Source organism: Lissotriton helveticus, unplaced genomic scaffold, assembly GCF_964261635.1.
Source record: "Lissotriton helveticus unplaced genomic scaffold, aLisHel1.1 SCAFFOLD_892, whole genome shotgun sequence".
Lineage (NCBI taxonomy): Eukaryota > Metazoa > Chordata > Amphibia > Caudata > Salamandridae > Lissotriton > Lissotriton helveticus.
The window spans coordinates 168,780-193,217 of record NW_027611928.1 but is presented as its reverse complement, the minus strand read 5'-3'; positions in this window follow the sequence as shown (position 1 = coordinate 193,217).

The following is a 24,438-nucleotide window of genomic DNA, read 5'->3' as shown; positions in this document are numbered from 1 at the left end:
CACGAGGGTTTATGCAAACAATGCAATTACACAGGCCAGGCACTAGAAAAATGTGACGCAAGCAATGCAATAACACAAGCCAGGCACTAGGGTTGATGCAAACAATGCAATAACACAGGTCAGGCACTAGGGTTGATGCAAACAATGCAATAACACAGGCCAGGCACTAAGGAATCTGATGCAAACAATTCAATGACAAAGGCCAGGCACGAGGAGAATCTGATACAGACAATGCAATAACACAGGTCGGGCACAAGGAGAATCGTATGCAAACAATGCACTAACACAGGTTAGGCACTAGGTTTGATGCAAACAATGCAATAACACAGGTCAGGCACTAGGTGAATCTCATGCAAACAATGCAATAACACAGGCCAAGCACTAGGATTGATGCAAACAATGCAATAACATGGGCCAGGCACTAGGATTGATGTAAACAATGCAATAACACGGGCCAGGCACTAGGAGATTCTGATGCAAACAATGCAATATCACAGGTTAGGCACTAGGGTTGATGCACACAATGCAATAACACAGGCCAGGCACGAGGAGAATCTGATGCAAACAATGCAATAACACAGGCCAGGCACGAGGAGAATCTGATGCAAACAATGCAATAGCAAAGGCCAGGCACTAGAATTGATACGAATAATGCAATAACACAGGCCAGGCACGAGGAGAATCTGATGCAAACAATGCAATAACACAGGCCAGGCACTAGGATTGAGGCAAACAATGTGTGAGATGTTGGCCTGATAGGTGATGTTTCCAATTCTGGAACCACCTGTTATCAGACCAAACAATCCCTTATGGTGTCTGGTTGTAAGTCAACCTTATTAGACAAGCTATCCTAGGGGTAGCATGGACTAAGCAGCCTAAAGGCTTAACTTAAGAGGTCGTGTTAAGCGAGCTGTTTTACCACATACAATCCTGTAATATCAAATGAAAGGACACCACACAAGTATATATTATAAAAATATATGTATTTATTACTAAAAACAATCCCCAGTATTCTTTATGAATAAAGGGGCACAAGCGTTAAATCAAAAGCACAGTTTAAACATACAAAGTTGCACAATTATGGATGAGGGCGGGGGGCCACTCAAACCATATACTAAACAAGTGGTATAAGAGATACCAATCGAACAGTGGTTAGGCCTAGGGCCTAGGGAATCGCTGGGAGCAGTCGGGACAAGCAATGCTGAAGTCGGGAGAGGCCCACGGGATTCGGGTGCAGTGCGGAAAGCGCACGCATGCACCAATGTTAACCAATGGTGCGTAAAAGTTGTAAAGTTAAAGTTTAAGGACACTTCCGCTGAACCTAGAGGAACAAAACTTAAGACACAGACCCTAGAGATGTGTACCAGTGTGGGAACACCGGCGGAGCAAAGTTACCTCACCCACAGGAAGCGGGTGCACAGGGTCGAAGTTGAGTCGGGTTTCGTCACGCAGGCTCTTGGTGCTTGAAGCTGAAAGGGCTGCAGGCGGGGTGAAAGAGAAGTGTCCGGTGGAGTCCAAGGGTGGACTCGAGTCGAAAAGTACCTGAAAGCAGAGGGGACAGAGTCTGGGTCACTCAGCAGTGACCAGGGTGGAACCAGGACAGAACCAGGCAATGTCGGGCGCAATCAGGTGGTCGTCGAGGAGCTTCTCTCCGCTGTCACGTGGGCTCTGGGGCATCTACGACGTCCAGGAGCAGGTCACGATCTGTCCCACGCAGGCTCTCGCCGTCGGCGCTGTTGGCTTCAAGATTGGAGCAAACAACACTTGGCAAAAGCAATCCACGCGGAACCGGGAGATTGCTTCTCACTCGAACCAGGAGGGTCAGAGTGGGGGCTCCTTTTCAGGGGAGCTGGTGCAGATCTGGAGCAATCAGATTCGCAGGTCGAATTTCAAGTTTCGTCGGCACAGGGGACACTAGCCGGCTGGCAAGTGACCGGGCCAACGCGTTGAGCCAAAAGAAGCAGAAGGGCCCCACGCAGCACTCGTCGAGTGTGGAGGGCTGAACTTCGGTGCAAGGGTGGCTCAGGGTTGGGGCTTCTCAAACCCCGGTGTACAGCTTCGAGGGTCACTCGTGGGCTGCACGGTCAGCATCTCGTGGTCTTTCCAAGATGGCATGCCCCACGCTTCCGGTCGCGTCCACGGGTCTCAGCTCTGCAGGGACTGTGGATCGGGCTGTTGGAAGGCAGGCAAGCTTGATCTCGTCGATCTCTGTCGCTCGAGTTCTGGCGGGAACTGCGACAAAGCAGACGTTGATGGCTGGATGGTGCCTGTTTGCACAGGGTGGTCACTCCTTGACCACAAGGGAGATTCTTCGGGGCTTCTACGTTGAGTAGGATGTCGAAGGGTCCAGTGTTTCGTTTCTTATGTTTCATCAGGATAATCTGAAGTGCATTGGCACTGCTCCCAGTCTTATACTAATTTTGGGGGCTGGATTACCTGCTAGGTCCCCTCCTATGGGTGGGACCCAGGAAGTGGGTGGATACACCCCCTTCCTTTGATCCAGGCCGCCCTGGCACGAGGGCTGGAGTGCCCCAGAACCGGTTTGGCCGGATTATGCAAGGGGCAGCCTTGTGCGCCCCAAGCAGTGTCTGGTTTCTTTCAAACCTCCCTGCTACAATCCACTATCTCCTGTCTGGGGGGTGGTAACACCTCCCTGCGACAGGAAACCCTTTGTCCAGGCCCCTTTGGCTGAGTTTCGGTCAGCTTCAGGGGGTCAGACTCTTGTCTGTGGCAGAGGCATCCATTTTGTGGATCTAAGGTCCTTTTAGAAATTAACCGCATTTAAGCAAAGTAACATGTCTTACCCCTCTAGAGGGCTGGAATGCTATCCCCGTCACCAGAACTGGCGAGGGGATAGTATTCCAAATCGTATGACACCTTACACGACATGTTTTGATAAAGCCAAACCAAAATTGCTATATAACAGCGAGGATTATAATGCACTTAAGAGTATATGGTATGGCATTATCCTGAAACAGCTTAGGGAGTTGTTCCCGACAGCTGCAGACAGGCTCAGCTCATGCTAGAGCTCCATCTCACATTAAACCACGCACTCTGCCTCCAGGATTGATGAGGCCTTCCATAGGAGTGGCTCACAGGTTAATATGTGTCCAGATATAGGTTTAGATATAGGTATACTATATCTAAGTAAGGGGTGATTACACCACCTTACCCCAGCTGAGTGATCAGCCAGTTGTGTCAATTTAAGAACCAGCCAGGGGTGGCAAAAGATATGCTGCAGCCCCTGGTAGGCCTTGGTGGCCCCTATGCCCTGGGCACCTATAGTGCATTAGACAGGGGCTGACAAGGAGTCCATTTCCAATTGTGGTATGTACCTAGGGTACATGGAATCCATTTTACAGAGAGAGCAGATGGCCTGGGGCCCTGATTAGCAGGGAACCAGGTCAACTAAGTCAAAAAACCAGCTAAATACAGGCAAAAAATCTGGGGTAACCATAGTCAGGTAGCCACCTTCCTACACAATGCAATAACACAGGCCAGGCACTAGGTGAATCTCATGCAAACAATGCAATAACACAGGCCAAGCACTAGGATTGATGCAAACAATGCAATAACATGGGCCAGGCACTAGGATTGATGTAAACAATGCAATAACACGGGTCAGGCACTAGAAGAATCTGATGCAAACAATGCAATAACACAGGCCAGGCACTAGAAAAACGTGACGCAAACAATGCAATAACACAGGCCAGACATGAGGAGAATCTGAGGCAAATAATGCAATACCACAGGCCAGGCCCTAGGATTGAGGCAAACAATGCAATAACACAGGCCAGGTTCTATAGTATATGGACACAATGTAATTACACAGGCCAGGCACTAGGAAAATGTGACGCAAGCAATGTAATAACACAAGCCGGGCACTAGGGTTGATGCAAACAATGCAATAACACATGCCAGGCACTAGGAAAACGTGACACAAACAATGCAATAACACAGGCCTGGCACTAGGATTGACACAAACAATGCACCAACACAGGCAAGGCACAAGGAGAATCTTTCACAAACAATGTGATACCATGTGCGAGGCACTAGGAGAATCTATTGCAAACAATGCAATAACACAGGTCAGGCACTAGGAGAATCTGATGGAAACAATGCAATAACACAGTCCAGGCACTAGGAGGATCTGATGCAAACTATGCAATAACACAGGCCAGGCACAAGGAGAATCTGATGCAAACAATGCAATAACACAGTCCAGGCACTAGGAGGATCTGATGCAAACTATGCAATAACACAGGCCAGGCAAAAGGAGAATCTGATGGAAACAATGCAATAACAAAGGCCAGGCACTAGGAGAATCTGATGCAAATGTCAAAAATCTGATGCAAACAATGCAGTAACCCAGGTCGGGCACAAGAAGAATCTTATGCAAACAATGCACTAACACAGGTTAGGCACTAGGGTTGATGCAATAAATGCAATAACATGGGCCAGGCACTAGGATTGATGTAAACAATGCAATAACACGGGCCAGGCACTAGAAGAATCTGATGCAAACAATGCAATAACACAGGCCAGACACTAGGAGAATCTGATGCAAATGTCGCAATAACACAGGCCAGGCATGAGGAGAATCTGATGCAAACATTGCAATAACACAGGCCAGGCATGAGGAGAATCTGATGCAAACATTGCAATAACACAGGCCAGGCACGAGGAGAATCTGATGCAAACATTGCAATAACACAGGCCAGGCATGAGGAGAATCTGATGTAAACAATGCATTAACACAGGCCAGGCACGAGGAGAATCTGATGCAAACAATGCAATAACACAGGCCAGGCACGAGGAGAATCTGATGTAAACAATGCAATAACACTGGCACCAATGGGGTTTCACCCAGTGGAGTTACTAACAGAAAGTGTTCAGTGTCCACCAGCAGGAAAACTTCTATTCTGTTTGTAGGTTCTCTTGACAGGTGAGCATGTAATAGCTGGTGGGATCCAGGGAACTTTGAGGTCAAGAGGGTGGGAGGACAAAGACTAGTTTCATATGGACTGAAGCCTGGGCAAAATGAGCAATATTTCAAGGAAGTATTACCATACAGTAAATCATGCAGAGTCAATTTTTTAGGTATGGGATATTACGTACCAAGTGGTGTCAGAGAGATTATAATCTTCCCTACAAGGGTCATCTGCTTTACAAAGAATTTCAATACGAGGAGAGACATTAAAAAGCAGCGGGGGGCATGCAGTGAGAAGAGAGAATGCAAATTGTCACTAACGTTATGGAACAGCACACAACTTTAGAGGCTACGTAGATACAAGGGAGACACCTGAAATGGGCTCTGCACCTCACATAAATCCAGAACACGAAAGCGCCTTATCACACAGACCCAACATCCTTGGTGGGTCCGAGGGGAGAAGGAGGGGCTCAGAACACAAACATTTAAACTCGAGGTGTGGTATTATTTGTAGGGTGTTAGCGCTTCTTGGTGGAGTTCACACATGGATATTAGGTAAAGAAAGATCCCTATTTGGGACGGTGCTGCAAGGTATAGAGAACACTAAACTCTATAAACCTGAGCCTGTGCTCAAAGCTACAAATTAATACACTCCCCAGCACACGTGAAATTCGCATCAAGGTTTGCCTATTATGGTTTGTAGACAGTTCACATGTCAATGTTCAAGCAAGTAAATTAAACTTTGATGAAAACAAAAAGTTGTTCGTTGTTTATTCCATCATATCTCATCTTTAATGTATTCACCACATCCAACACGTGTTTCGTCGCATTGGGGGGCTCTCCCACGACTTCCTCAAGGCTAATGCTTCTCATCCGCGATCTTTGATATGTGGTGATAATTTCGACCCACATACGGGTTCAAGTTTCTTGCGACGCGCCCACTCTCATATCAAGTAAGTATCTCCCTCGTGTCTATCGGTTGCAGGTATCTCTACACAGTCTTTCCTGGTATCCGGAGCATCGCTCACGTTGCTCTCGTGTGCGATAAGCAACTGGAGTTGCTGTGTTTTTATAAAGGAGATATTTAGATATGCCTTCGTATTAAGAGATGCAGAAATTCATTCTTGATAGAATCAGGACTAGACTCAGGTTTTTCCTAGATGAAGCTGGGATTTCAGCATTTGGGAGCTTGTAGAACAGTTGATTTTCAGCTCCTTTGCAACCCCACCTCGAAAAGGACATGCCTCACCTCGTCTGCACCCCTCCACCCCAGGACAGGCCTCACCTCCTCCGCACTCCTGGAACGGCCTCAACTCCTCTGCACCCCTGGACAGGGCTCACCTCCTCTGCACCACTGGACAGGCCTCACCACCTCTGCACCCCTGGACAGGCCTCACCTCCTCTGTATCCCTGGGCAGGCCTCATCTCCTCTTCCCGCTAGACAGGCCTCTCCTCCTCTGTCCACTGGACATGCCTCACCACCTCTGCCCCCCTGGACAGGCCTCGCCTCCTCTATACCTCTGGACAGGCCTCACCTCCTCTGCACCCCTGGACAGGCCTCACCTCCTCTGCACCCCTGGAAAGCCTCACCTTCTCTGCACCCCTGGACATGCCTCTGCTCCTTTGCACGCCTGGGCAGGCCTCTCTGCTTCTGTACCCCTGGACAGGCCTCCCCTCCTCTGCACCCCAGGACAGGCCTCACCTCCTCTGCTCCTCCCCTGGACAGGCCTCTCCTCCTCTGCCCCTCCCCTGGACAGGCCTCTCCTCCTCTGCACCCCTGGACAGGCCTCACCTCCTCTGCCCCTCCCCTAGACAGGCCTCTCCTCCTTTGCACCCCTGGACAGGCCTCACCTCCTCTGCATACCTGGACAGGCCTCTCCTCCTCTGCAACCCTGGACAGGCCTCTCCTCCTCTGCACCCCTGGACAGGCCTCACCTCCTCTGCCCCTCCCCTGGACAGGCCTTCCTCCTCTGCACCCCTGGACTGTTAAAACCTGTGTCGGGTCGGGGGCAATCGATATTTGCCCGGCGGTATTGCCTCTGTGACCCTCTAGTTATTTAATCAATGAAGAGGCAGGCGCTGGAGACTGGAAAGCAGGAAACAAGGTTTTTATTTTCTCCGGAGGAGAACACAACGAAACGGACAGAAGGTATCGTTCTGAGGTGCTCTAACTGCATCCCTGAGGCCTGGCCTCTTATACACAAGTTTATCTTTTTATTGCATGTAACATATTCTCGTCGATACTTTGATGTACAGAAAGACATCCTCAGATCCCCCTTTGGGCCCGTTCCCACACACATTTACAGTTGAAGTCCCCACCCTAGTCACAACAGGTGATGAGTATCACGCAGCTGGATATTCCGCCGATTCACGGAATGTGGGGGGTTTGATCGGATCTCATGGAGTGGGGGCTTTGATCAACCCGGGGATCCTTTGATGGGGGAAGCTTTCTATTGTACGGGGAGGGGCAAGGAATGGTATCGGCAGAGCTGGGTGTCGGCCTGGGAACGGGGAAGACAAAACGGGCACACGGGGAAAAAGGGGGTTTGCATCTAAGGGCCGGAGATCATGAAAGGGAAGCAGGGAGGTGTCGCGCTGGGAACAGGATGAGGGCCTGGGGCAGAGCAGCGCCGAAGAGGGGTTTATGACTCAAGGCAGGTGCAAGCAGGGGGTGGTCAGCGTGCAGGCTTAGTGAAGGCGAAGGGCTATGTCAGGGGCCAGCAGCATGCAAAAGGGTTCGCTCTGATCGGGGCATCTTAAAAAAATGGCGGGCGCGCACGACAAAAGTGTGGCATCAGGGGAAGAGGCAAGATGGCGCAGATAATGTTCACCAAAACGTACTAATTTTCAACAGTCCTCCCTTTAACATATTCAAGACATCTTGCTGGTTCATTTTCTACTCGGTTCTATTGTGGTGGGCATGAGAAAGAAAACGGTAGGAACCCTAGAGGAAAAGAGTTGTAAACAATACATTTAACATATTCTAGTTTTTAGGAGGTGGGCCTATTTGATAAACTTTGATCAATTTGTTTAGCAGGAAAGTCATAGGAATGCAATACAAAAACGATTCTGTAGCGAGAGCAGCAAGCATATTTCATACTGGCAGGTTATTACATATATATCAGGTTCGGATTGGAGCATGATCAATACGATGGCGGCTGGGAGAGAAATGAGGTCTAGCAGAAACGGCGATTGGGGATGTCAAATGTTCGAAGTTTAACGAGTTCTCATCATTCTTTGTTGCCTTTCGTTGGCGCTGTTGAGCACCGGCGGTGGAGCTACAAGTCCAGCTCTGTTCTAAGTTCTGCGTTGCAGGGCACGACCCTTTCCTCGCGTTACTGGTCGGAAAGGTCCTTTTCGCCCTGTGTCCTTTGAGGTGTTTGTCAGAAAGTTCAGATGGAAGAAGAGCGTACAAAACAGTCCATAGGGTAGGTCAGAGGAAAAGGGGGATGGAGCAAGGCCAAATTAGGAACAAACTAGGGGAACGAGAGACTTCAAATAGGCGGGCGTGTGACCGAATTCAGAGAGCGGGGACTTGTCGACAGACACTGGACATCGAGCAGGGGCATCAGGTCGACCCTTTCTTCTCATGTTGTCGAAAACAGTGCCTCGTCCTGCAGCTCTTTTCTGTCGTGGTCTCGCCTTGGCTAATGTCGCAGGTGTTCCTTAGTCTGTAGTCAGGCCTCGTGCTCCCACATCCGGTCCTTCTCTCCTCCAACAGCAGTACCCTTAAACAAGTTTGAAAAGACAGTCTTTAGAGAATTTGCAGATGAAGATAATCAAAAAGTCTATTTCTCTCCCAGCTCCAGGCAAAGAAAGAAAAATGCCCGTTATATTAGTGTTCACAACTGGCATATGAATGACCGGTGACGGGCCTGTTGGATTTACTATGACTTTCCTTTACAATTATTTATTACAGTCACGACAGTTCATCTGATAGTGACCCACCTTCGTGAGACGAACCTGGCAAAGATATGCCGTTCTCTAGAGTTTTACATTTACAAAGGGTACTGTGAGTCGTCAACATAGTACTACACAGGTATTTTGCTGAGAGACGAACATGGCTAAACATTTCCTTTCTATCGATGCATCCTGCCTTTCAACTACTACGGGGTTCATTTCGATGATTTCTTTACCTTGGACTAGTCTGTTAACCTTGTAAAACATCACTCTGGATCCTACGTAACCTTTTACAGCCCGATTACTTAATTAGGAGGGACAGGGGTTTTATGGGGAACAACCAGGGACATAGGAAACTTGTGGTAAGGGCATAAATCGACCCATCTCTCACAACCGGAAATGAGGGGTAGTTTCATAATTCCAGTTCTTGGGCGGCTGATACAGGGGGGGTAACAGGGGTGATCATTTTTCTGGTTTGGGTATTGCGACAATTCGGGGAGGGGAGGGTCGCGTATTCTGAGGTCCTTGTTTTATACCATAGGAGCCGTCGACATGTAGTTCCCTTATTTCGGGCCAGATTAGGGAACCTCTGTCGTCTTACCTGTCCTTTCCCTTACGGCCCAACCTCGGTTTATTGACTTCTAGCGGAAAAGGAGAGGTAATGACGCGGCCTCAGGGTGATTGTATTAAAGACAAGTTTTTGTGCAAATACTGACGGTATTTGAAGCCAATTAGGTGGTGTGCTAGGGGTGGCAATCTGCCAATTTCGGGGCTAATCACTCGGAAGAGTGGGAGTGCAAAAATAGAGGGAGAGAGGGAGAGAGAGAGAGAGAGAGAGAGAGAGAGAGAGAGAGAGAGAGAGAGAGAGAGAGAGAGAGAGAGAGAGTGCAACGGCAGGCTAAATAGTATACGTGCGACAGAGAGGGTGGCGGTGTATTCAAGAAAGGCTATTTAGTGCATTACACAGTAAAGGGCATTCACGGGTCTGCGTTAGAATCTTGTAATCATGCAGTTTGAGCATTAGACAGGGTAGAGGGGACGTGCCTTGAGAAAAAGGAAAGAAGAAAGGAGGTACCATTTTGTCGCACTTCTCGCATTCTCGGTCCTTCGACCAGTTGGGTCGACGCCTCAGTCACACACACACATTCCCTCACAGTTTCGCATCATACGTGACATGGGTTCATTCGTCCGGTCTGGTTTAAGGGTGATCACTTTTTATCAGGTTGCGCTAATTTTCCGGGTTTGTTCGATACGTGAGTAGTTTGCAGGCGTGCTTAGACACCACCTTGCGGCGCTAGTCCGCTTCGTGTATTAGACATGGCAAGGCTTCAGATCTTCGCCACACCTCGGCTGTAATCTCTGATGTAACCTGCAGAGGGAGGAAAAAAGGGGGTGGGGGAGACAGCATTCGCGCATATTCAAACACATGGGTTCATAAGTCCTTTACTTACCTCTTACTCGTCTTTCCTCCTCGGGGCAGGGTCCCCGGGGATATGGTTTCTGGAGTCGAGGGGGGTAGTGTGTCCATATAGGTCGTGTGCGGGGAAACGTAAAAAGGTAACCGGAGGTGCTTAGTGCGAGATATCTAGTCAAAGGATGTATCTCACTATCGGGATCCTTAAACCTCTTTCAACGCTGTGGCGTTCTAAGGTTCTTCGGTTCTTGGGTCAGCTCCGTTCCCTGATACTCTGGAACGTTGTACTTTATCACATTTACATTATTTCATTTCACCCTCCTTTTACATTCCCTCATTTACACCGTTCGTTTTACCCATCCTTGGAAGTCAAGGTCTTCCTCTACGCGAGAGTTCATGAGTCAGTCGCGTACTTTGAAGGCGGAGTGTCGTGTTGTCAATCCGATCCGTCCTCCAGGGCTGGGCAACCATCTTCTTTTAACCTTAAAGAGAGAGCAGAGTAGGGTGCACAGAAAAGAACTTTCCCACCGACCCCACATTTTTAAAATAAAGCATGCAATACCCGTCCATAGTTTCAAAAACTTTATTTTGCAAAATCATTTCAGCATGATGATTATGAGGGTGCGGTCGTATTTGGCCGGTCGTGGCAATGGCTAAAGTGCGTACAGTGGGGGGTGTCGTTTGCAGCAATAAAAACATCGGAAAGTTTTACTCATTCATTTGTAAGAGACTAAAACGTCTATTAATTGGCTGGGGGTTCGGGGGCATTTATTTTCATAATTTAGAAGCATAATCATAATAGTGGTAATCAGATTTCCTATATGCATACCGTACGTGAGCGTCGTAAATGAGGTTTACATCAGTTATAAAAATATAATACATTGTACATTTGTAATCAACATTTGTAACGGGGATCCTTTCATACTGTTCGTCGAGTGAGTTCTCCTTGTCTTTTCTAGCCAAGTGTACAAAGGATCATATAAAATCTTAGAACATCAAGTTTATATTAGTGCGAAGGAACACCACGAGGTGTTCGTAAGTTCCGATTGATACCAGCGCCATTTTGGGCGGGGCCGGCTCAGTCCGGAAGCAGCATCAGGGGGAAATGTTTCCCATTACTGGCAGTTTGGACCAGAGTCCTTTTCGGCAGTTCTAGAATTCATGCTAACAGAAGGAGTGGCAATGTCATGTTTGTTTCGTTGGCGATCAAGGCAGCCGTCCCTTTACCGGAAGCCTGCAAAGGCCGAAGGTTCCGCCGGGGACCTTTGTAGGATCTTCAAGGCTGCGGAGATGCTGTCGGAGATGGGGGCTCGTGCTCCAAGGGGCAAATGTTCGAGTTATATTGCTGGTCAAAGTTACTCTAGTGGCCGGGGCCCGCCTTCCAGCGGACCCAGACGCCATTTTGAGGCCCTACAGGGGCCACTCTCGTCGAGTTTGCAAGAGTGGGAGAGATCCTTCGGAGTGAACGGAAGAGGTCCCTGTTGTGTGAAAGCGGGACGTTCAGCTGGGGTGCAGCTGTGATGCCCCCACCTGGGGGGGCGAGGGAGACTCGTTCGCATCGTCTCCTTCTCCCGGTGCACTCCATGCCGCTCCTTTTCATCGCCCCGCATGAAGGTCTCTCCACATCCGGCGTTCCCCAAGTCCTGTGCTCAGTGCTGTGGGAGCATGGCCACCTGTGGCGCGCATTCGGCGCGGCACGAGTATCAGTGCAGTCATTGCAGGTTCGGTGTTCCGAAAATATGGTCACCATTGCACGTTCGGTGCTGCGCAAGTACTGGGGTGCCACCATGGTGTGTTCGGTGCTGTGGAAGTATTGGCACCATCGCCTGACTGGGGGTGTTCGGCGTCGGGCCGGGGGCTGGGAGACCTCCTATCGGTGGAGGTGGGAGAGGCTCGTCCGCGTCGCCTCTCCCTCCCAGCCCAACTTGGACAAATTGTTGTGGAGGTACGTGCAGGACATCCCGCCGTCCAGAGCTGCTGCGGCTGTTACGGAAGAGAAAAGGGAAAAAAAGGTGCCTCGTTCTCCTCTGGACATGTGGCGGGACTACTTAAGTCTATCCAGGCCCGTTGCGGCTGGCTGAGGAGACATGTGGCGGGACTACCTACAACTGCCCCGGCTGCTGGCTCCTGCCTCTCCTCCGGCTCCCCCATACGTTAAGATTTCCTGACCAAGAGTTGGCGGCCGGGCCCGCCTTATATGGGTTGCCGTTGGTTGGGCGTAGCCGCAACCCTGCCCTACTTTGGAAGGTTCCAGAATGAGGGGGGGGGGGCGAATGTTCTGTTTGACTTTCATTTTCTACAGTTTACCGTTATTATTCCTTGTTTGTTGTGTTAAATTAAAAGTTCAAGTTCATTAATGGTCTACGGATTTCGTTTTACCATTTCTTTCTTTTCAGGTTGTTTTTATGCTAAGTTTCTGCTAACAGAGGTTGAGTAACACGGAAACACGTGTAGAGGGATGACGCAGATTTGTACATTACATACACACAAACTCAGACGGGGGGACAGTACAAGTACGACATACAAAGACCCAAGACGAATATAAAACAGTTATTGGTCATAATTATCTCTTTCCGTCTGTGAATTTGAAACGAGGCTGGGTTCCCGTCTTGACGTTGCTCGACCTAGGAGAACTTGAGCATGCCGCTGAAATTGTCCTGGCGAAATCTGTGCCATCGGGCATAATCAAACGTGGTGGTTCTGTCTGGTCTGTCTATGTAAGTCGGGTTCTTCTTTGTCTCGCGCTTTTTCTTGTACTGCCGGTCTGTCGTTCCTGTCGGCCCTTTGCCTTTACTCACGCTCAGTAGAGTCGGGCATTGGGCTTTCCAGTGTCCGACATACCTACAAAAAGCGCATTGGGCTGGCCCTAAGTCTGGTCGTCTTTTGCATAGTGTCGGGGGATAAGTTGTGGGTAGCGATGTCCTGGGGTTGTCCTGTCGGTATATTTCTCTATTTGGTTTGTCCTCGTCTTTTCTCTGTCGTTGCATAGCCTCTCTGCGCCACATACCGAGACTGTCGAGCATAATTGGCGTTGTCTTATTATTTCGAAGGGCTATTTCTAACGTTTCTATTTTATCAAGGTCAAAGGATCCTGCCAGTGGCCACTGTTTGTCTTGACTATCTTCGGTATACCTGTGCCACAATTTATTATAGGCTATGGTGACTAATCCATAGTTTATGAACATGTCCTTATTAGGGGTGCCTTCTAGTGGAGCTATATGGTCCACCTCTAATACACGGTCCGGGCTAAACAGGCTATTAATCAGTGGGGAGAAGACAGACATGACGGCTCGTAACGAGGGACTAAAAAGTCAGCACTGCCTATCTTATCACTAGGTGCAAAGACCGGACAGAATATTTCTATTCAACGTTGTTTGCAGGCAGTGAATACCTCATGGATCAAAAATAATAAAAAGACCAATAAATAACAATGGGGAGAATGAGTAGGTCCGCAAAGATCTGCGTTACCTACCCTTTTCACTATCTGCAAAAAGGGTGGTCTCTTCCCTGTTTGCAGACAGGGAATCTCCAGGAAACAATAGTTTTGCGAACAACAGTTCAGTTTCAAGTAATTATTGAGTGGGGGAGAAAAAAATAAGCACGGCTGCTGCCCTACCTATCCTCCACTGCTTGCAAAGAGAGAGCCCGTTGTTTCTCCGTTTGTAGACAGTGAATCTCCAAATAAATAAAGAGCAATACTAGTATTTTTAAACAATCAAACAAACAAGCAATTATTTCGCAACTTGTCGTGATTACACGACCTTACCCGGACCATGTGGACAGTTTCTTGTCTTCCGAATCCAGCGCCCGATCGTCCTCTTTTTCTCGTATTTCTCACGGCACTCCTGATGGTCCCCAGTCAGGACCGTAGATCACTCGAGAGAGGTCTGTTCGGAACTAGTGAAGTTCGGATGATCGGCTGCCAGACGAGGGTCTATTGGGCAAGAGCTCTCCCGATCGTTGCAGTCGTTCACTCTGTCGTCGGGACCTCTCCCACTGGATCCACGAGTCGCTGATGGGCCCCACGCTTGGGACGCCAATTGTTAAAACCTGTGTCGGGTCGGGGGCAATCGATATTTGCCCGGCGGTATTGCCTCTGTGACCCTCTAGTTATTTAATCAATGAAGAGGCAGGCGCTGGAGACTGGAAAGCAGGAAACAAGGTTTTTATTTTCTCCGGAGGAGAACACAACGAAACGGACAGAAGGTATCGTTCTGAGGTGCTCTAACTGCATCCCTGAGGCCTGGCCTCTTATACACAAGTTTATCTTTTTATTGCATGTAACATATTCTCGTCGATACTTTGATGTACAGAAAGACATCCTCAGATCCCCCTTTGGGCCCGTTCCCACACACATTTACAGTTGAAGTCCCCACCCTAGTCACAACAGGTGATGAGTATCACGCAGCTGGATATTCCGCCGATTCACGGAATGTGGGGGGTTTGATCGGATCTCATGGAGTGGGGGCTTTGATCAACCCGGGGATCCTTTGATGGGGGAAGCTTTCTATTGTACGGGGAGGGGCAAGGAATGGTATCGGCAGAGCTGGGTGTCGGCCTGGGAACGGGGAAGACAAAACGGGCACACGGGGAAAAAGGGGGTTTGCATCTAAGGGCCGGAGATCATGAAAGGGAAGCAGGGAGGTGTCGCGCTGGGAACAGGATGAGGGCCTGGGGCAGAGCAGCGCCGAAGAGGGGTTTATGACTCAAGGCAGGTGCAAGCAGGGGGTGGTCAGCGTGCAGGCTTAGTGAAGGCGAAGGGCTATGTCAGGGGCCAGCAGCATGCAAAAGGGTTCGCTCTGATTGGGGCATCTTAAAAAAATGGCGGGCGCGCACGACAAAAGTGTGGCATCAGGGGAAGAGGCAAGATGGCGCAGATAATGTTCACCAAAACGTACTAATTTTCAACAGTACAGGCCTCACCTCCTCTGCCCCTCCCCTGTCAGGCCTCTCCTCCTCTGCACCACTGGACACACCTCTCCTCCTCTGCCCCACTGGGCAGGCCTCACCTCCTCTGCACCCCTGCACAGGCCTCACCTCATCTGCACCCCTGGACAGGCCTCTCCTCCTCTGCACCACTGGACAGACCTCTCCTCCTCTGCACCTCTGGACAGGCCTCACCTCTACTGCACCCCTGGACAGGCCTCACCTCCTCTGCACCCCTGGACAGGCCTCTCCTCCTCTGCCCCTCCTCTGCCCCTCCTCTGGACAGGCCTCACCTCCTCCGCACCCCTGGACAGGCCTCACCTCCTCTGCACCCCTGGACAGACCGCACCTCCTTTGCACCCCCTGGACAGGCCTCTCCTCCTCTGCACCTCTGGACAGGCCTCACCTCCTCTGCTCTCCTGGACAGGCCTCTCCTCCTCTGACCCTGGACAGGCCTCTCCTCCTCTGCACCCCTGGACAGGCCTCACCTCCTCTGCACCCCTGGACAGGCCTCCCCTCCTCTGCACCCCTGGACAGGCCTCACCTCCTCTGCACCCCTGGACAGACCGCACCTCCTTTGCACCCCCTGGACAGGCCTCTCCTCCTCTGCACCTCTGGACAGGCCTCACCTCCTCTGCTCTCCTGGACAGGCCTCTCCTCCTCTGACCCTGGACAGGCCTCTCCTCCTCTGCACCCCTGGACAGGCCTCACCTCCTCTGCACCCCTGGACAGGCCTCCCCTCCTCTGCACCCCGGGACAGGACTCACCTCCCTGGACAGGCCTCTCCTCCTCTGCCCCCCCTGGACAGGCCTCCCCTCCTCTGCACCCCTGGACAGGCCTCACCTCCTCTGCACCCCTGGACAGGCCTCCCCTCCTCTGCACCCCTGGACAGGCCTCAACTCCTCTGCACCCCTGGAGAGGTCTCACATACTCTGCCCCTCCTCTGGACAGGCCTCCCCTCCTCTGCACCCCTGGACAGGCCTCTCCTCCTCTGCACCCCTGGACAGGCCTCACCTCCTCTGCCCCTCCCCTGGACAGGCCTCACCTCCTCTGCACCCCTGGACAGGCCTCACCTCCTCTGCACCACTGGACAGGCCTCACCACCTCTGCACCCCTGGACAGGCCTCACCTCCTCTGTATCCCTGGACAGGCCTCATCTCCTCTTCCCGCTAGACAGGCCTCTCCTCCTCTGTCCACTGGACATGCCTCACCACCTCTGCCCCCCTGGACAGGCCTCGCCTCCTCTATACCTCTGGTCAGGCCTCACCTCCTCTGCACCCCTGGACAGGCCTCACCTCCTCTGCACCCCTGTAAAGCCTCACCTTCTCTGCACCCCTGGACAGGCCTCCCCTCCTCTGCACCCCTGGACAGGCCTCAACTCCTCTGCACCCCTGGAGAGGTCTCACATACTCTGCCCCTCCTCTGGACAGGCCTCCCCTCCTCTGCACCCCTGGACAGGCCTCTCCTCCTCTGCACCCCTGGACAGGCCTCACCTCCTCTGCCCCTCCCCTGGACAGGCCTCACCTCCTCTGCACCCCTGAACAGGCCTCACCTCCTCTGCACCACTGGACAGGCCTCACCACCTCTGCACCCCTGGACAGGCCTCACCTCCTCTGTATCCCTGGACAGGCCTCATCTCCTCTTCCCGCTAGACAGGCCTCTCCTCCTCTGTCCACTGGACATGCCTCACCACCTCTGCCCCCCTGGACAGGCCTCGCCTCCTCTATACCTCTGGTCAGGCCTCACCTCCTCTGCACCCCTGGACAGGCCTCACCTCCTCTGCACCCCTGGAAAGCCTCACCTTCTCTGCACCCCTGGACATGCCTCTCCTCCTTTGCACGCCTGGGCAGGCCTCTCTGCTTCTGTACCCCTGGACAGGCCTCCCCTCCTCTGCACCCCAGGACAGGCCTCACCTCCTCTGCTCCTCCCCTGGACAGGCCTCTCCTCCTCTGCCCCTCCCCTGGACAGGCCTCTCCTCCTCTGCACCCCTGGACAGGCCTCACCTCCTCTGCCCCTCCCCTAGACAGGCCTCTCCTCCTCTGCACCCCTGGACAGGCCTCACCTCCTCTGCACCCCTGGACAGGCCTCTCCTCCTCTGCACCCCTGGACAGGCCTCACCTCCTCTGCAACCCTGGACAGGCCTCTCCTCCTCTGCACCCCTGGACAGGCCTCACCTCCTCTGCACACCTGGACAGGCCTCTCCTCCTCTGCAACCCTGGACAGGCCTCTCCTCCTCTGCACCCCTGGACAGGCCTCACCTCCTCTGCCCCTCCCCTGGACAGGCCTTCCTCCTCTGCACCCCTGGACAGGCTTCACCTCCTCTGCCCCTCCCCTGTCAGGCCTCTCCTCCTCTGCACCACTGGCCAGACCTCTCCTCCTCTGCACCTCTGGACAGGTCCCCACCTCCTCTGCACCCCTGGACAGGCCTCTCCTCCTCTGCACCACTGGACAGGCCTCACCTCCTCTGCACCCCTGGACAGGCCTCTCCTCCTCTGCACCCCATGGACAGGCCTCACCTCCTCCGCACCCCTGGACAGGCCTCTTCTCCTCATCACCTCTGGACAGGCCTCACCTCCTCTGTACCCCTGGACAGGCCTCTCCTCCTCTGCCCCTCCTCTGGACAGGCCTCACCTCCTCCGCACCCCTGGACAGGCCTCTCCTCCTCTGCACCCCTGGACAGGCCTCACCTCCTCTGCACCCCAGGACAGGCCTCACCTCCTCTGCACCCCTGGACAGGCCTCACCTCCTCCGCACCCCTGGACAGGCCTCACCTCCTCTGCACCCCTGGACAGACCGCACCTCCTTTGCACCCCCTGGACAGGCCTCACCTCCTCTGCACCCCTGGACAGGCCTCTCCTCCTTTGCACCCCCTGGACAGGCCTCACCTCCTCTGCACCCCTGGACAGGGCTCACCTACTCTGCACCCCTGGACAGGCCTCTCCTCCGCTGCACCCCTGGACAGGCCTCTCCTCCTCTATACCCCTGGACAGGCCTCTCCTCCTCTGCACCCCTGGACAGGCCTCTCCTCCTCTGCACCCCTGGACAGGCCTCTCCTCCGCTGCACCCCTGGACAGGCCTCTCCTCCTCTATACCCCTGGACAGGCCTCGCCTCCTCTGCACCCCTGGACAGGCCTCACCTCCTCTGCTCTCCTGGACAGGCCTCACCTCCTCTGCTCTCCTGGACAGGCCTCGCCTCCTCTGCACCCCCCTGGACAGGCCTCTCCTCCTCTGCACCCCTGGACAGGCCTCACCTCCTCTGCACCCCTGGACAGGCCTCACCTCCTCTGCACCCACCTGGACAGGCCTCACCTCCTCTGCACCCCTGGACAGGCCTCTCCTCCGCTGCACCCCTGGACAGGCCTCTCCTCCTCTATACCCCTGGACAGGCCTCGCCTCCTCTGCACCCCTGGACAGGCCTCACCTCCTCTGCTCTCCTGGACAGGCCTCACCTCCTCTGCTCTCCTGGACAGGCCTCGCCTCCTCTGCACCCCCCTGGACAGGCCTCTCCTCCTCTGCACCCCTGGACAGGCCTCACCTCCTCTGCACCCCTGGACAGGCCTCACCTCCTCTGCACCCACCTGGACAGGCCTCACCTCCTCTGCACCCCTGGACAGGCCTCACCTCCCGTGCACCCCTGGACAGGCCTCACCTCCTCTGCACCCCTGGACACGTCTCTCCTCCTCTGCACCCCTGGACAGGCCTCACCTCCTCTGCACCCCTGGACAGGCCTCACCTCCTCTGCACCCCTGGACAGGCCTCTCCTCCTCTGCACCCCTGGACAGGCCTCACCTCCTCTGCACCCCCTGGACAGGTCTCGTCTCCTCTGCACCCCTGGACAGGCCTCACCTCCTCTGCACCCACCTGGACAGGCCTCACCTCCTCTGCACCCCTGGACAGGCCTCACCTCCCGTGCACCCCTGGACAGGCCTCACCTCCTCTGCACCCCTGGACACGTCTCTCCTCCTCTGCACCCCTGGACAGGCCTCACCTCCTCTGCACCCCTGGACAGACCTCACCTCCTCTATACCCCTGGACAGGCCTCACCTCCTCTATACCCCTGGACAGGCCTCTCCTCCTCTGTACCCCTGGACAGACCTCACCTCCTCTATACCCCTGGACAGGCCTCTCTTCCCCTGAACCCCTGGACAGGCCTCACCTCCTCTGTACCCCTGGACAGGCCTCGCCTCCTCTGCACCCCTGGACAGGCCTCACCTCCTCTGCACCCCTGGACATGCCTCACCTTCTCTGCACCCCTGGAGAGGCCTGCCCTCCTCTGCCCCTCCTCTGGACAGGCCTCACCTCCTCTGCACCCCTAGACAGGCCTGCCCTCCTCTGCCCCTCCTCTGGACAGGTCTCTCCTCCACTGCACCCCTGGACAGGCCTCACCTCCTCTGCACCCCTGGACAGGCCTCTCCTCCTCTGCACCCCTGGACAGGCCTCACCTCCTCTGCACCCCTGGACAGGCCTCACCTCTTTCACTCCCCACTCAGGCTCAGCAGCAGGAGGAAGAGATGAGCTCTCCTGACGTCACCATGAATGCCAGGGGGTGAATCTGATCCATGGATCAATAAATTACAGCCAAGTGAGTTGGCAGCTCTCCTACCTGAGCAGAAACCTGTCCGGGCTCTCTCCTCCTCCTGGGGCTGTGGGGGGGGCAGTTCTGGGGTCTGTGAGGGTCTGAAGATGAAGGTAACTGCACAGACAGACAGGGCTCCTTCCTCCTCTGCTGCAGGTTGGACACACCAGGAGAGGCCGGAAGGGATGTCAGCACCGCTGCTGGTGCTGTCTCTGCCGCCGCTGACCCGGAAGAGGCAACCCTTCTCCCTTTCATACAATGTGCAGCTCAGTGGGTTACATCAGCAGGCGAGGAGCACCCTCTGGTGGCCGCAGACGGAACCGCCGCCTCCAGGCTCCAGCAGTGAATACATTTCACACAAACAAGCATTGGTGCCTGTAAAGACTGGGATTTCAGATGTCACAGACGTGACTGTTTTTAAGGGGCAGACAGTTCAACTACAGGGCCTCACACTTTGCTGCTGTAAAAAAGTATTTGTAGCTTCACTTCAGATGAGCATCTTCCAAACACTGACGTAAAGGACTTAAGAGTATTTACAGAAAGGTGACAACTGGAAGCGACAGTCTGTATTTCAAAGAATATATCTGTATTTAAATGAATGTACCTGTATTTCAATGAATATATCTGTATTTCAATGAATATATCTGAATTTCAATGAATATATCTGTATTTCAATGAATATATCGTTATTTTAATGAATATATGAGTATTTCGGTCAGTTTTGCAATTAAACTAGACAGCTTATTTAATCTTTTAAATAATTTATTTGCAGTTTTTCAAATCCACAACGTGCTAGATAGCAAAGTAAACAGAGGTAAATACCATGGAGTTTTAAACACCAGATCAGTGACAATGAGGCATAGGTCATGTGTCAAAGCGACAATTGAAGGAGCTTATTTCTAATTTTCCTATGTCTGTGGCTTATTCCTTATATTTGATACGGTTTTATATCCTCAAACAAGACTGAATTGTAGGTTCTAATTAGGTTTTGAGTTTCTGGTTTAAGAGCACAACTGTCTCCTAAAATATTAAGATAGCGGTCTCTTCCAGGCTTTGTTGTTTTGTTTACAGTAACCACCATCCTCTCTCAACAAAGATTCACTGACAAAAAAATAAAGCAATTTATCTCTGAAACAACTAATTTCTAAGATAGAAATATCAAGTATGAACTAGAAATTTCTCACACAGGTTGCATTGTATCATAAAAATCAGTGGGTGTTACTGGTCTGAGGAACAGGGGAGGGGCATTTCACTACTCGAAAATATTTTACTCCTTCACATAGGTCCCTATATCATAGTACACTCGTCATCAATATACCATTGATTAGTGAGTGTGTCAACTCTTTGTAGCATGGTCATGCAAGCAGTCTTGAATGCCTCGACAGCAACATAAGTTCAGACGTGCATACATCAGAGCCCTCAAACCTCACTCATCACGAGTGACACTCACACATTTGGAGGTCGGTCTGAAGTGTCACTCAAACCTGGCTCATTCTTCCAAAATATGGGGATTAACTAGAACTTCACACGCGACTATTCGGCAGAGCAGACCCTCTGTCCCAAATTTTAGTGGCAAAACTTTTCTTATATTTCGCCATGAGTATTGCACACAATTCAGTGGAATGTTAAATTGAATGTCAATTTTAGTGAGAGTTGGTTGTTAATTGTTTTACTTTACATTTGTTCTGATCATGTCTATAAATTCAGTAATGTCTCTGCCTAAGGAATTGTCAAAGTCAAATGTTAAGTGACACCACTCCCTGTGTCTTTTTTAAATATCAAATTTTTTTATTGACTTTTCATACAAAATGAGCATATAACAGGGATTGAAGTTTATCAATTCAGCAGAGTCTAAGATACTGTGTAAACTAGAACTTGTGAGAAGACATTGATAACAGGAAAAACGATAAATAAAATAACATCTCCAGATAGAGGTGATGTGTCCTAGAAGATCCCGCAGAAGATCAGGGAAGGAGGACGAGGGGGAACAGGAGGGGAAGGGACATGGAAACAGGAGAGAAAAGTCAGGGTGCCAGGCCCCATGGTCGCCCCCCAAAAAAACCAACTCCCACTACGAAGGCCGTAGCCAGCTTACTCTTACCATGGGGTGTTAAATCCTGGAATATTGACATTGTGTGAAGCAAGGTCTGACGGGCCATGAATTGCGGTGCCACCCCTTGGTTGGTCATCAAGTTATCCCAAACGGAGCCCAGTAGCACAAAGTACTGTACAGTCCACAGGAAAAGCAAAATGTCACAGGCGAGTGCGCTACACCATCAGCACCTCCAGCACTTGGAATCGTCTGCTTTATAGATCCACTCCGGCGTCCAGTGCCAGTGGTGTAGGAACTTGAAATAACTGATTTCAACCTGACCTCCTGAGGTATACTGCCATGATCTTTCCAAAGGTCATGGGAGTCCTGCTCAGAGAGTGAGAGGCCCAACCTCTGCTCCAGCAAACAGCATAGATTGTAGGCAGCAGTGCTTTAAAAAAGGCTGTCCACAGCTGTACATACAATCCCACCTTAGGGCCTGATTCTGATGTGGTTAGGAAGGCCTCCTAACGGCATTTGCTATGTCCAAATCGGATCGGGAACGTGTCTTACCAATTGAGGGCCCTATTACGATGCGATTAGGAAATCATTCCCACCTCGGGCCCGATTAAGATGAGGTAGGAACATAGGCTCCCATTGACGTCAATGGGAGTCCAGCCAAATCATATCTGGAAGCATCCCGACGCATCATACTCGGTTGGTTGGACTCTCCCGATCCGATTTGGTTGGAAACCATTCCCAAACCCATTTGGTCGGGAAGCTTTCCACACCGCATCAGAATCGGGCCCCTAGTGTCCTTGAATCCTTTCCACATCAGAGTATAACGCAACATTGGGGCAGTCTTAAAATCATAAGGGGGAGCACCCAGCATGTGTCGCAGGCTATGCATAGGCTGTCGATACTGTCAGTGATGCGATTGTGGCAGCCCATAATCACGCATGAGAGTAGCAAAGGGGGCCAACTCGACGTCCCCTACTATATCGTCAACAGATCGTATCCCTCCGGGCCTCCACTGTGTAATGGGAGTTCAGATCATACTTGGCCCCAAGAAGCTCCTTGAGAAGAGCAGGTGTCAGCAATGCGTTATATGTCTGAGCCAGGTGAAGCGTGAGGTCAGTCAACCAACGCTGTTATGCCTCAAAGTGGCACTTATAGGCAGCCAAATCATTCATCGGCCTTCCTGTCCTCTCACAGCACCTGTGTAGAGGAGATGGACCCAGCGTTGTCCTCCAAGTACTGGCTCAGATATTGGAACCGTCTGTGCTTGTTTTCAGGGGCTTTATACCGTGCTGTATACATTCTCCAATGGGCCTGAAGGGTTTACAACAGTCGAAGATTATGGTCGAGTTGCAGAAGATCATGATCAGAGGTACTGTTTGGGAGGATCAAGGCGTAAATGTTTACAATGGACACAGGAGGTGAAAGTATAGTCCGCGTCCTTCAGGTGCGTCAACCACCATGGATCCATCAAGGCATGATCATCAATAATGTCAGAGAGGATGAACCGGTCTCGGGGCTGCCTGGTCGTTTGGTTTCTGGACTTGTCAAGGTGCCATATTCCAGCCCCCACCCCCCCCCCCCTCATGTATACCCTGGCTGTCTAAAGGAGAGCAGGAGTTTGGTCAGCCGCCGGGGCATAGAAAGAGCCCACACACAAAGACTCATTGAGTATCTGAACCTGGGCAAAAATATATCTGCCCAGGGGGGTCCCACCATGTCCGCAGTGTGCAAACCCCCAGGGATTTGTGAAAACAGATGTCCAACCCACTCTCCCTATGTTCCGTAGGAGTAGATGGGTGTGTAAGGGTAGTCTGGATCCTGCTGGCATGTAGTACCGTACTCATCCAATCCCTTCTGAGTTTATCATGTTCACTAGGTGACAGGTGTGTTTCCTGGGGCAATGCTACATCAAGGCGGTGCATCTTCTGAAATGAGAGGATTTTCTGTCTCTTCATAAAATAGGTCAGGCCGTTGACATTAAGGGTCATATTTACAAGGAAGTGGTGGAGCACGGCGTTGGCCTCCTTGGCCTAACGCCACGCTCTCCAATTCTGAAATGCAGGACTTCACCGTATTTACAAGAATACGGTGCAGCCCTACATTTCTCCCTGTGCTGGTGCTGAATTTAGCTGCCTAGCGCTAATGCAGGCAGCCTTGCACCATACTGCAAGGGTGCCTGCATTGAGGGAGGCAGGCCTGCCAAGTACCATGCATCAGGGGTTAGAGTAACACATTTCAATGTGGTGGTCCGCATCACCGTATTGAAATGCAAAGACACACATTTTTATGGCTTCCTGAGCTGTCAAGTGCTGAAGCGCTGCTATAATAATTAGAAGTCAAACTGAGCAAAGCTGGCAGCGCACATTTAGGGGTTCTGGTTTAGCTACATTCAGGCATGTTATGTATGTTGTTATGTTAAGTTAATTTCTATAGCGCATGACTCACCCGGGGGCATCTCAGCGCTCGCCTAGAAATTTGCCCCGAGGACTGAAAGTCAGAACAGAGTTAGAACAGGACTGCTTTTAGTTGTTTGCTGAAGGTGCTGTATATGGAAATTTTGTTTAGGGGCAGCAGTAGTTTATTCCAGTATCTTGGGGCCAGATACGAAAAAGCTTTTCCACCAGTCTGACTTAAACGTA